Here is a 14,670-nt window from a genome sequence, read left to right as displayed (position 1 = left end):
TTACATTAGCCCGGTAAAAAACAGACGTATCAATTCAGTATCGTTTTGAAAAAAATGCAAGAATATGGCCAGGATGGTGATTAGTACCAGTGCACTCAGAGCCATTTGTCGTGAAATCTCAAAACTATTTCGTTATTCACCACGAAACCAACATTATCTCCTCCCCCCTCGCCCTCCCCGCGCCCCATATCAGAACCTGGATACGCTCTTGCTTCAGCAAATGAAATTATGCACTGCATCCGAATATATTCATACCGCTCTTGACCAGCGGTAACATACGCTCTTTCTATCGCCTTTATTTGCTTGATCAAGCGGTGAAACAACCAGATAGACTTTAAATTTACTGCTTTTGAAGGACATCGTGAACGGATGATGTTTAAAGCAAGATCACAACACTGTTCTTCCGCAACTGTTGTCAGAATGACAAAAACTGTCACATTCCTGCCATATCGCGATAAATGTGACTTTAAAAGCTACATAAAAAAAGACAATGGCTCAGAGTTCATTTCCTGCCTTCTTCTCGTCTGGAAAATGACGTCTGGAAAATGACTGTTATTAAGGCGTTTTTGCAGAAGAACGGATGATGACAGAGGAGAGTCTCATCTTTAAAACTGAAGTTAGGGTGAGAATGCTGCAAACAAACAGTGTTCTATCAAGGACACTCCTCCTATTTGAACAGACACTATGGCCTAAGGGTACACCTAGCTTCAATAACACTGTTAGAAAGCCTTGGTGCGATTACTGAGCTGTATTGTATATATCGTTTGTATAATCGGGAGGCTCGTTGCTCTACAAAACATAACGCTATGGACACGAGTATATCAAGCAGTACCCGGAATACGATGCCCTCTTTCGAGATGCTATAGAGACGCTGAAGAACGTACTGCCGTCGTCGAGAGAAAACACCTCCGGCATGTACCACACCATATCATGACCAACAGGAAAACAATTGTCGAATGAAACTGCCGCTATTTGATTGTAAGGTTTTTATCATTGATTTGTTTCACACTATTGCGATTTCGTCTTTATAGCCATTATCAAGTGCAGAGTTGGAAACTAAAAAAAGCTATTGCATATCTTACATTTCTGAATGACATGTCATCGTTGGTGGCAGTGTTTTGTCCATCATTAGCACAGCACGTGCGGTAACGTGTGTCTGCTCGCACTCAGATCTTATAATGCGACGACTGGTATGTATGACCACATATGAGTTGAAATATTTCGACGAGGACATGTCATTTAGACATGCCGGATATTTAATGGCTTTTTACAGTTTTCAATTTTGCACTTGATAACGGCTATAAAGCAGAAACCGCGATAGTATAAAAACAATTGAATAATAAGAAACTTTCAGTGAAATGGTGGCAATTTCATTCAAAAAGTACATTATGACTGTGATTCCCAAAGAAGGAAAAAATGGGGAAATAGTAAACAACGTAACGAAAACTCTTCCAACTATCGATAAGGGGCAGATAATAACAACGAAGCTCCCATCGCAACGATTAAACTATAGGTGCAGGAAGCTGCAATTTACCCTCAAAATAAGCAAATCCAGCGCACTACGTATACATACAGATCCAGTATTGTATAATGACACGGTTGCAGAACAATCACTGGAAGCAGTTACTTCCATAAAGTATCTAGGAGTGTGCTTACGGAGCTATTTAAAGTGGAACGACGAAATAACACTAATCGCAAGTAAGGTGCCAGATCCATTGGAAGAATCCTTCGGAAATGTAGTCGTCAACAAAGGAGGTAGCTTACAAATCCCTCGTTCGACCAATACTTGAATGTTGCTAGAGGAAATATAGAAGATACAAAGAAGAGCAGCGCGTTTCGTTACAGGTCCGTGTAGTAAGCACGAAAGCATCACGGAGATGCTACAGTGATAGACGCTGCACGAGATCCGTACTTTATCAGTGTGCTTCACTGTCAAAGCTCAGACAGCGTACGACCCTGATTCCCCCTACGTATATCTCGCGAAAGGATCGTAAACATAAAATCAGAGAGCAGAGGGTTTCGAGCCCACTGAAAGTCTTACTAACAGTCGTTCTTCCCACGAACTTTTCGCAACTGGCACAGGAAACGGGAGAATGGACAGTGGTACACGAGATATTCTCCGCCACACACCGCACTGTCACTTGCCGAATATAGATGGAGAAGTAGATAACTACGCCAAGCAGATAAACTGCTTTTTATTTTCTCGCTCGGAAATAATAGTGCGCTTTCGAAAAATAGAAGCTTTCTACATGTCATTTTGAAGGCCCGATAGTTATTTAGTAACAGTAACCTCTTAATTAATAATAGCACTGGTTTCCATAAATCAGAGAAAAATTGCAAATACAGCAATTACTACTGAAAAACAATAGCACTGACATGACAATTGAGCATGTTGTTAACACAAGACTGCTATTTAAACCTTTGTATCTTTCCTCGCTTTCAACACATCCTATGTGGTCTGCTGTTTTCACGACCAGGTAAGATTTTTTTTTATTTTAACTTAGTAGTCGGATACACTTCCCGTTACCGCAGACGTCAGTTAACCGAAGGAAGGTGGTATTGTATGGAACTGGGGACCTAGAAACGACGGAGAGGCTTCGTCCCGGCAGTAGCCCTCAGTGGTTCACAACCCTACAACAGGCTACAGCAGTCTACCAACCCCACCGCCGTCCCACACCGAACCCAGGGTTATTGTGCTGGTCGGCCCCCAGTGAACCCCCTCCCCCCCCTCCCCCCCTCCCGGGAACGACTCACATGAGACGAGGATAACCCCAATGTTTGCGAGGTAGAGTAATTATGGTGTACGCGTAAGTGGAGAAAGTGCTTGCGGAGTAATCGCCGACATAGTGTAACATAGGCGGAATAACGGGAACCAGCCCGTATTCGCCGAGGCAGATGGAAAACCGCCTTAAAAATCGTCCACAGACTGGCCGGCACACCGGACCTCGACACCAATCCGCCGGGCGGATTCGTGCCGGGGACTGACACACCTTCCCGTCCGGAAAGTAGTGTTTTAGACCGAACGGCTAACCGGGCGGGGTGAAAGAAGGTTAGTGTGTGGCACCATCTGTCGATGAATCGTGTGAACTTTGTTCTGTTATTTGGTTGATTGGGGGAAGGCACCAAACACGGTGGCCTTGGTTCCATCGTCTTAGGAAAGGACGGGGAAGGAAGTCGGCCGTGCCCTGCCAAAGGAACCATCCCGGTATTTGCCTGAAGTGATTTCGTGCAATCAAGGAAAATCTAAATCAGGATGGCCGGACGCGAGTTTGAACCGTCGTCGTCCCGAAAGCGAGTCCAGTATGCTAACCACTGCGCCACCTCGCTCGGTCTTTGTGTTTTGTGTTACCGCATTTTAACTGTATGCGTATCGTATTTCCTGAGACGGAGATTGCGGACGAGCCTGCATTTGCCTACACGGACATGGAAAAACGTCTAAAAAACCACACTAAGGTTATCCGGTAAACCAGACCAACTCGCAGATTCGATTCAGGTGTAGCTGATTTCGTATCTCGAAAGGTAGCGTACTGCGCGTTAAGTTACACGAGCAGGTCAGTGCTACTCAAACCTCTCACAAGAAGACCAGCGGCGCTGGTGTCCGCTTACGTCATGTGTACATTCCGCTTTTAAAATTGTGTCAGTTGTAGGCAGGGTGTTCGGAAATTCCCGTTACAAACTTTTAGGACTTGGAGAGGGTAGTCAGTACACAATATTTTGAATAGGAACCCATGTCCGGAAACATACGTTTCCGTTCTACCACAGTTTACATTCCGATAAGTCTCAGAGTTGCTTGTGCTTGTACGCAATAGGATGACGTGTCCTACGTCCTATGGTCTACTTCTTGTGTGGTCGTAAGCATAGTTTACTTTATGAGACTCCTGTAGAGACAGAGGAAGATTTGCTGGCACGAATTCTGGCCGCTGCACCAGAAATTGAAGAGATACCATGTGGGATGGAGAGTGTGTACAGAATATTATTCGTAGGTACAATGGCTGTAACAACGTTGGTGGTCGCCACATCGAGCCGCTGTTGTAAGGCATCGGTACTGTTCTGTACGTACACATGCCGGGTTCCTTTTTGTTTTGGAACAATGTAAACGCTTAATGTTTAAGAGTTAATTCAAAGAAATGTGCTTAAGTGATGAATGAATTGTTTCGTTATATTTCCTTTTGAACTGTTACCTAATAACTGTACTGCGTCACGCCTAATTCAGTTCCTCAAGCAGAATTGGATGTTTTTAAGTGCATACAATGCACATAGTACAAAAGTTTATGGTAATGGCAATAAAAGCCGTATTTTAGATTAATATGGGAAAAAGGTCATTAGTTTGTTCTGAAATGAAACAGTTATATCATCCTTGAATTATGCGATGTCTATCATGAGTTAAAGATTAAGCAATATATAGATACAAAAATGGCGCTTGCTATTGCATGAGACGGTATAGGATCTCTCTGTGAGAATAGATATACAGTTATAAACGAAAGTGTGACGAAGTCACTTAGGACGGTAGCTACCAATCTAGTAAATATGGTAGATCTGTAGGACGCATTAAAAGTCATACGGCAGGCGAAGAACTACTTTATTTATCGCAAAGTATGCGTGATGCGTTTCGGAATTACTTCCATCTTCAGAAATCTAAACTAGTAATATAACAAACGAACTGGTATACAAAAATATGTTACGATATTTTTTGAGATACTAATAACTAAACAACATTAAATAAAAGTGCAAACACAGTCCATTCCACCATTTGTGTGCGTGACATGAGATGATAGACTAGTAAGCGAGTTTCCATAACACTGGGGTAGGAAGACAAAACTGCCACTCGGTGGCAACAGGGTAAACGTGGTGGCGCCGTGTCATGTATACTATGACAGTAAATCACATAAAATGATAAAATTAAAAAGTTGTAAATCAGTGCACATGGAAAAAAAACACGATGTAATGAGCCATTTTAATAACATAAAGAAAACGTTAAAAACGTTACATATAGATAATAAGGTCCAAGTACGTGGTGCTGTGCCCCCAAAGACGTAGGAAGGTTATTGACCACTAATCGCAACAACAATATACACTCCTGGAAATGGAAAAAAGAACACATTGACACCGGTGTGTCAGACCCACCATACTTGCTCCGGACACTGCGAGAGGGCTGTACAAGCAATGATCACACGCACGGCACAGCGGACACACCAGGAACCGCGGTGTTGGCCGTCGAATGGCGCTAGCTGCGCAGCATTTGTGCACCGCCGCCGTCAGTGTCAGCCAGTTTGCCGTGGCATACGGAGCTCCATCGCAGTCTTTAACACTGGTAGCATGCCGCGACAGCGTGGACGTGAACCGTATGTGCAGTTGACGGACTTTGAGCGAGGGCGTATAGTGGGCATGCGGGAGGCCGGGTGGACGTACCGCCGAATTGCTCAACACGTGGGGCGTGAGGTCTCCACAGTACATCGATGTTGTCGCCAGTGGTCGGCGGAAGGTGCACGTGCCCGTCGACCTGGGACCGGACCGCAGCGACGCACGGATGCACGCCAAGACCGTAGGATCCTACGCAGTGCCGTAGGGGACCGCACCGCCACTTCCCAGCAAATTAGGGACACTGTTGCTCCTGGGGTATCGGCGAGGACCATTCGCAACCGTCTCCATGAAGCTGGGCTACGGTCCCGCACACCGTTAGGCCGTCTTCCGCTCACGCCCCAACATCGTGCAGCCCGCCTCCAGTGGTGTCGCGACAGGCGTGAATGGAGGGACGAATGGAGACGTGTCGTCTTCAGCGATGAGAGTCGCTTCTGCCTTGGTGCCAATGATGGTCGTATGCGTGTTTGGCGCCGTGCAGGTGAGCGCCACAATCAGGACTGCATACGACCGAGGCACACAGGGCCAACACCCGGCATCATGGTGTGGGGAGCGATCTCCTACACTGGCCGTACACCACTGGTGATCGTCGAGGGGACACTGAATAGTGCACGGTACATCCAAACCGTCATCGAACCCATCGTTCTACCATTCCTAGACCGGCAAGGGAACTTGCTGTTCCAACAGGACAATGCACGTCCACATGTATCCCGTGCCACCCAACGTGCTCTAGAAGGTGTAAGTCAACTACCCTGGCCAGCAAGATCTCCGGATCTGTCCCCCATTGAGCGTGTTTGGGACTGGATGAAGCGGCGTCTCACGCGGTCTGCACGTCCAGCACGAACGCTGGTCCAACTGAGGCGCCAGGTGGAAATGGCATGGCAAGCCGTTCCACAGGACTACATCCAGCATCTCTACGATCGTCTCCATGGGAGAATAGCAGCCTGCATTGCTGCGAAAGGTGGATATACACTGTACTAGTGCCGACATTGTGCATGCTCTGTTGCCTGTGTCTATGTGCCTGTGGTTCTGTCAGTGTGATCATGTGATGTATCTGACCCCAGGAATGTGTCAATAAAGTTTCCCCTTCCTGGGACAATGAATTCACGGTGTTCTTATTTCAATTTCCAGGAGTGTAATTTATTGTCAGCCGATATCAACCCAACATTATAGTTGTATGTGCTGGTTAAGTTACATATTTTAGCACTGTCGGCCCTCATGCCATAGTCTTTCTGTGCTCGTCGTGCGTTGTGTCCTTTGTAAGGCTGGATGCCGTGGTGCAATGGTGTCCAGCGAAATTTCTCCAAAGTTCTATAACGCCGCAGCTCAAACACCTTCTGCATTGTGCTCGTAAGATTAACGTTATTGCCTCCCCGTATTGCTCTTGAGTACTACACTCAGTGAGTATAGCAGCAGCGGCTTGCCGAAGTGGACCGCTTGCATGATGATCACTGTCTCTGCGTAAACACTGGCATATGTTGTTGGAAGGCGTATATTCGTTCTGTTTGGAAAGCGGGGCACAAGAAGATAGTACCCGATGTATGTTTGATCAGTCATTTTCCACCTGCCAAAACTAAACTCCGCCCGAGCAAGCCATGAAGGCCCAAGGGTAGCGACCGACTTACGTGTCATCCTCAATCCAAGGCGTCAATAGATGCGGATATGGACGGGCATGTGGTCAGCACACAGTTCTCCAGGCTGTATGTCAGTTTACGAGACCGCAGCCGCTACTTCTCAATCAAGTAGCTCCTCAGTTTCGCTTCAGATTGGCTGACTGCATCCCGCTAACCAACAGCGCTTGGTAGACTGGATGGTCACCCATCGAAGTGCTAGCCCAACCCGACAGCGCTTAACTACGGTGATCTGACGGGAACCGGTGTTACCACTGCGGCAAGGCCGTTTACGTCTACCTGTCAAGGGAGTACTTTAATGCCATCAGGCATTGCTCCTCCATTGAGACTAGCCGATTCGAGACGGCAAGACTCAATGGAGGAGCTACTCTTCTGGAGATGTCCAGCGCAGTTGTGGATGAAACGTTAGGAACAGAAGAGTTTCGTGGACCACGACTTATACCCCGAAAGGTTCACTAGCAGCAATGTCACCCGGTCGTGAAAGCCTTCATTCTATGATCCACAATGATGACTGTTGTTTGCTATTACGCAGTCGAAAGAACAGGACCGTGATGCCATCTACCTTACGGTATTCCACAGTGGCAGCTACAAGGGGACAGTGTGATCAAGTACTGTATGTTGGAGATTTCGTGGAGGTGGCGTAAAGGCTAGGTGATCAGACACCTATGTGCTGCCGATTGCCTCACACGTGACACGTGACTTTCTCTTACTTAGGAACTCACCGACTCCCATCATACGGTGACAAGCACAACTAAAACATCGTATACTTACTTTGAGTCACGTATACCGTATTTCTGAGTGCAGTTGGAAATTATACATGGGGATGACAACGCACAGTTACACGTAATGTGTAAGTTGCGGCTCAAGTGCAGTTTTTAGTGGGCTCTTTCTCGTTTCGGTAGGCTTCTCGGCGGGAGGCGCAGGCGGAAGAGTAAGAGCCGGCGCCAGGGAGACCTGCCCCCCTGCTGTTGGACAATTAACTGCTGCTTTGCATACAATGTCGAGCACCGAAATGCCGCCTGCTCTAGCTCATATTTAGCTGTTCGTGTTCAGAAATTTATTACGACGCTTGTCTCGCTCACTGCGAGGCAAATGAAAAGATTGTTACCTGTAGTAGCAGGTTAGTGCTGAACACCTATCTCGGAGAGGGAAGATTAATACCCGTAGTAAACTACACTGCCCCTCTCTTAAGTTACGAGAACGTAATGAAAAGTGAGTTAGTGTTCAGTACCAGTTTTCTAATTCGTAACTGCAACCAACATCACTAGTTTTGAATTACTTTTCCGAAACTGGTTTCGGGCTTAGAACCATCATCAGATGGAGCGAGAAATTCATCACAAATTTCCACATGATTAAAAGCTCTCGTATTTCCAGTGGAGTGCCAGCATTAAGATATCGCAATGTTTAGACGAAATGTCGTCATCGTCGCCAGAAGATGATAGGTATGGCACATGTCAAAATGTCGCGGTATCTTATCGCTGCCGACCGCCTGGAAACCTGAGAGTTTTCCATCAGTAGTATACGCCGGGGAGTCTACATTCCCAAATTTTTGTATTTTTTCTCAAGGAAAAGATTTTTTTTATATGCTGCAACATACAGACCAGCTCGTAGGCAGAGTGGCTCGTGGTTCGGCTTGTGAAACATTGTAGAAGCCGCTCTCTGTATACAAGCTGCTATAGGAGGGATAGCAAATATTTTCGGACGTAGCGATACAGACTAAATACAAACATCGAAAAAAGTTTTGCATCACCTCGGTTTCGTTATTTCCGGAACCTGTACAGAAAATTGGAATAGACAACATAAAAATCATTTCCGCCTTTTTTATTGCTCCTGAGAACCACACATTCCACGTTGTATCACCATACAGCGAGACCTTCAGAGGGGGTGGCCCAGATTGCTGTACACTCCCGTACCTGTAATACCAAGTAGCACGTCCTCTTCCACTGATGCATCTAGGTATTCATCGTGGCATACTATCCACAAGTTCATCAAGGCACTGTTGGTCCAGATTGTCCCACTCCTTAACGGCGATTCGGCGTAGATCCCTCAGAGTGGTTGGTGGGTCACGTCGTCCATAAACATCCATTTTCAATCAATCCCAAGCATGTTCGATAGGGTTCAAGTCTGAAGAACATGCTGGCCACTCTAGTCGAGCGATTTCATTATCTCTGAAACCGCGCGACCGCTAGGATCGCAGGTTCGAATCCTGCCTCGGGCATGGACGTGTGTGATGTCCTTAGGTTAGTTAGGTTTAAGTAGTTCTAAGTTCTAGGGGACTGATGACGTCAGATGTTAAGTCCATAGTGCTCAGAGCCATTTTTTTATGTCATTATCCTGAAGGAAGTCATTCACAAGATGTGCACGATGGGGGCGCGAATAGTCGTCCATGAAGACGAATGCCTCGCCAAAGTGCTGAAGATATGGTTGCACTATCAGTCGGAGGATGGCATTCACGTATCGTACAGCCGTTACGACGCCTCCCATGACAACCTGCGATGTACGCCGGCCCCACATAATGCCACCCCAAAATAGCAGGGAACCTCCACGTTGCTACACCCTCTGGACAGTGTGTTTAAGGCGTTCAGGCTGACGGGGTTGTCTCCAAACATGTTTCCGAAGATTGTCTGGTTGAAGGCATATGCGATACTCATCAGTGAAGGGAACGTGACGCCAATCCTGAGCGGTTCATTCGGCATGTTACTGGGCTCATCTGTACCCGCTGCATGGTGTCGTCGTTGCAAACATGGACCTCGCCATGCACGTCGGAAGTTGCGCATCATGCTGCCTATTGCGCACAATTTGAGTCGTAACACGACGTTATGTGGCTGCATAAAAAAGCATTATTCAACATGGTGACATTGCTGTCAGGGCTCCTCCGAGCCATAATCAGTAGGTAGCGGTCATCCACTGCAGCAGTAGCCCTTGGGCGGCCTGAGTGAGGCATGTCATCGACAGTTCCTGTCTCTCTGTATCTCCTCCACGTCCGAACAACATCGCTTTGGTTCGCTCCGAGACGCCTGGACACTTCCCTTGTTGAGAGCAACGCGAACGCGATCGAACCGCGGTATTGACCGCCTAGGTATGGTTGAACTACAGACAACGAAAGCCGTGTATCTCCTTCCTGTTGGAATGACTGGAACTGATCGGCTGTCGGACCCCCTCCTTCTAATAGGCGCTGCCCATGCACAGTTGTTTACATCTTTAGGCGGGTTAGTGACATCTCTGAACAGTCAAAGAGACTATGTCTGTGATACAACATCCACAATCAACGTCTATCTTCAAAAGTTCTGGGAACCGGGATGATGCAAAACTTTTTTTGATGTGTGTAGAATAAAATTCATAGTATCGGGTAGTTGTAATTAAAATGCAGCTACTCACAGTGGTCAAGTGTGGCCTGTAATTATGTTATGGCAGATGCGTTAATGCGGACCCTGTTTATGCTGGAAAACAGATTAGTTCCAACTCTGGCCACCAGGTGCAAATCTGGGTTGTACCCTGTGTGCACATCCACGCTGCCATTTGATAAGCTACAAAGTGAGTGGACAGCATGGCTATCGAGAAGAGAGACGATGCGCTGTCTTTGAAACTTAAGTGAACGGGAGCAATTGTAGCGCTGCTGCATTTAGAGAGTATCGTTGACTGAAAGGTCTAAGAAGAGACTCGACTTGAGACCTGAGTTTCTCCTGGCGTATACAATTTCCAAACAACTTACGGGAATATTATCTGGCCAAATTCCCCTAAGTAGTTTGAAAAGAGACTCGAAGTCATCAAAACGTTTAAAGAAGATGATAATGAGATTCGAAAACATGGGGGCTTGGTGTGGCACCTGGAAGAGGCAGGCCTCCTATCCCGGAAGAGATTGCGGCATTGCAAACGCCGACTACCGTGCAAGAACGCACTTAACATAAATAAAAGACGCGAGGGCTCTTTAATTGTAATTGTGTCCTTTATTCCTCGAGGAATATGTGATAACGACGATCTGGTGGGAGGGTTTTGCTACTGGGAAGCTATGGTAGGCCGTTGCGAAGCGATTTCCAGCCGGTGATAGTGTGAACATACCATAATTTTTCGGATGCTGTACACCTATAAATGATAATCACGGTACTTGTCGGGAATACTATGCTGTTGGAACGTAAATTTATTGTGGTTGGTGTTCCCACATACCACGAGATGTGTGCGGAAAGTGACCAGATTACTATTCCTGTAAAAAATTACGTATGTCTAGCCATAGAGGGATGTGGGGGAACTGCCATTTCGACGCATTGACGTGTATACCCAACGAAAGGGGTTACAGATTCATATCGTAAACAGCTGCACAGTATAACAATTCGAGGGTTCAACAGGATCTGCTGTAGTGTACAAACAGGGCAGGGCTGTAACATTATGGAAACACAGGACGCCCTCTCGTCAGCTCTTCTAAGCAGATCCTCAAATGTTGTTTGTCAGACTGTCGACTGTGTTGTTTATTACAGTACACCAACCCATATCAGTGATGTCCTTACAACCCTCTCATCTGAGGGAGCTCTGTTGATTATCCCGTAATGCCGGAGGCCTGTGCTTTACAACAACTGTTTGGCAGAGTCTTGGAGGGATGCAGTAACTTCTGGAAGTGCTGACTGAAAATACCTGCCGTCTACTTTCGAAACCGATTGGCTGTAAGACTTAAATGTCATATAATTTACCGAGCGGGGTGGCGCAGTGGTTAGACACTGGACTCGCATTCGGGAGGACGACGGTTCAATCCCGCGTCCGGCCATCCTGATTTAGGTTTTCCGTGATTTCCCTAAATCGCTCCAGGCAAATGCCGGGATGGTTCCTCTGAAAGGGCACGGCCGACTTCCTTCCCCATCCTTCCCTAATCCGATGAGACCGATGACCACGCTGTCTGGTCTCCTTCCCCAAAACCAACCAACCAACCATCATATAATTTCCTAGAGCTGAGGAGAATCAAGACACCTAGCCGGTGTGATTGTGGATGTAATTTTCTCAGACACTATAGACATACCAATAATAACTGCACTGCTTGTCTGAAATATGTATTTGCTGGAGAGTAAAGTTACTGTGGTCAGTGTTCTGACATGTGCAAAGAAAATCATGTGGGTGGGGCTACGTCTGGTCGTAAGGGAGGCATACGTTAGATGTGGAAAATTGCGACTTCGACACATCGATAGCCGTAAGGAGTGTGAAAGATTTTATGTGGAAAAAATATGGCCAGTCGTAAGGAGTGTACAGATGTACGTGGGAAACTCATATTTCCAGAGCCACAGTCGTCAGGAGGAGGTACTTCTGATATTTCGCTCATTATCGAATGTCACCAGACTGGCGCTCCATTCATAATATTTTAATTACACTGATAAATATGCGGCTGGTTTGCTAGGACGACTGTGCTTGGTGTCCGGTCGCGTGGCAGAGTTAGCCAGTGGCCATACGAATGGACATTTCTGGCTTAAGGCGCGAGCCACCGCCGAGCCTCCCGAACCGGACAGATGGGGTACAACGGTGCAGTTGATGTAATCGTTTCGCCCTCTGAGCAGGTGAATAGCGAACTAACACTCAGTACGTGATGGACAGCCTTCAGGATCAAGTGTGTTGCACCTATTCTCCTATTTTTACGCGGAAATTTGAAAAGTTATGGCGGGTGTTTGCAATGGACGATTATCCCCCCCCCCCCCCCATGTAAATTTATCGGCTGATTCCTTAGCAGTCACGGTAACAGTCTCTCAACGCCTGAGCGCCCGGAACGGCCGGCGTGTGGATGCTGGGAGATGAGTGTGCAGCTGCCGGCGTAACCAATGTGCGGCAGTGACCTACAGATGTTTCCGTGCCTCCAACATCTGTGACAGCTATTACGGAACGGATTGTGGTTAAAGTGTATGTGTTTCTAAAGTGGCCTGTCCATGTGGTGACGGCTGCTGTGTGTGGCATTCAAGTTCTTCTTAATACATCCCTGTGATCTGTCTTGCAGTGGAAAGATGGAGTGGTATTTGTTTAAATGAAGGTGGATCTGTTGTTACTATTCTATCAAGTGGCAGATCCTTTCCTCTCCTACTTCTACCTGGAGTAGCAGAGAGAACTTGGAAATTCTATAGTGCTTCAAAAAATACAGTTAGCAGACCCGTAGGTGGTCTGGAATTACACAAACGTGACAGCATAAATTCCCGCCGAAATCTGAAATTACAGCTATCATCTTACACAGCACTGCTTCCAATCATGACGTTAAATTTCCGATTGATCAATTTATCGTTTCCAATACTGGTACTGTTAGAATACTCCAGTCAAACCCCTCCACTGTCTCCTGCAAACTGTTGAAGGACATAGTGCAAATTAGCTGAAATTTGAATTTCTCATTACCATTTTCGGCTACCTTCAACACAATCTATTTCCCAGTAAATAACCAAACTGTGCCAGTATCCACTAACAGGACGCAAGGAAAATCCAGAAGAGGGGAAGAGTAGGAATTTGATTCCAGGCAATTGCGGGGTCGAATCGCGGTTAGCTCACCAAATTTCCTATCAAATATGCCAGTCCTAGCGTACAAGAATATGAAGCATGGAAGAACGGTCCCACCCACAGTGCATCAATTTAATTAATTAGTCAGTGAATTTGATTGAATAGGGTAAAGTAAATGCACTATTTGCACGATATTCACAGATTTTGGGGATTTACCAGGTATCTGCTACCTTTTTTTTAGGACAAAAGAATGGTTAGTGTGGTTTCCGGTGGCGCGTACCATATGCCTGCTGAACAGAAAGTAGCCACTTGAGGGGAGAAGGGGAGAGAGAGAGAGCGAGAGAGAGAGAGAGACGATTTTCCCAGGTATCAATACCTGATGCTTAGTCCAACAGCAATTAACCAGAGGGGCATGGGGAAGGGGAGGAGGTGATGGAGGGAGGGAAACTGCTTCTACCAGCGTCCCCTGTTTGGGGTACTGTGAACCATCTCAGTATCTGCACAGTGTAGTGAGCACATAAGCAGCTGCTTCCACTGAAGTTGTGTGGAAGGTGCGTGTTTAAGATCAAAACAGGAAGTGAGTCGTATCAGATTTTGAAGGAAGCCCTCTTTTCGATGTGCACACATAAAAAAAAGTTTTACATCACCTCGGTCCCAAGAGTTCCAGAACCTGTACAGAAAATTCAAATAGAGATCAACCTAAACTTCATTTCTGCAGTTTTTATTGCTCATCAAAACCACACATTGCATGTTGTACCACCACACAGTGAGACCTTCAGAGGTGGTGGTCCAGATTGCTGTACACACAGGCACTTTTAATACCCAGTAGCACGTCCTCTTGCATTGATGCATGCCTGTATCTGTCGTGGCATACTATCCAAAAGTTCATCAAGGCACTGTTCGTCCAAATTGTCCCACTCCTCAACGGCGCTTCGGAATAGATCCCTCAGAGTGGTTCGTAGGTCACGTCGCCCACAAACAGCCCTTTTCAATCTAGCCCAGGCATGTTCGATAGGGTTCAAATCTGGAGAACATGCTGGCCACTCTAGTCTAGCGATTTCGTTAACCTGAAGGAAGTCATTCACAAGATGTGCACGATGTAGGCGTGAATTGTCGTCCATGAGGACGAATGGCTTGCCAATATGGTTGCACTATCGGTCGGAGGATGGCATTCACGTATCGTACAGCCATTACGGCACCTTCCATGACCTCCAGCGGCGTGCGTCAGCTC

At 46.6% G+C, this 14,670-nt stretch overlaps 1 protein-coding gene and 1 pseudogene across 1 annotated transcript in view; one reads left to right on the top strand and one right to left on the bottom strand.

Moving 5' to 3' along the window:
- Window positions 1-14,670, top strand: part of LOC126416087 (uncharacterized) — a 691,436-nt gene that overhangs the window by 279,686 nt on the left and 397,080 nt on the right. The window lies entirely within an intron of this gene.
- On the bottom strand, window positions 7,145-7,262 carry LOC126425121 (5S ribosomal RNA; annotated as a pseudogene).

This window comes from Schistocerca serialis, chromosome 1, assembly GCF_023864345.2.
Source record: "Schistocerca serialis cubense isolate TAMUIC-IGC-003099 chromosome 1, iqSchSeri2.2, whole genome shotgun sequence".
NCBI lineage: Eukaryota > Metazoa > Arthropoda > Insecta > Orthoptera > Acrididae > Schistocerca > Schistocerca serialis.
Note: the sequence above shows the minus strand (reverse complement) of the source record. Positions and strands in the feature narration are given on the sequence as shown.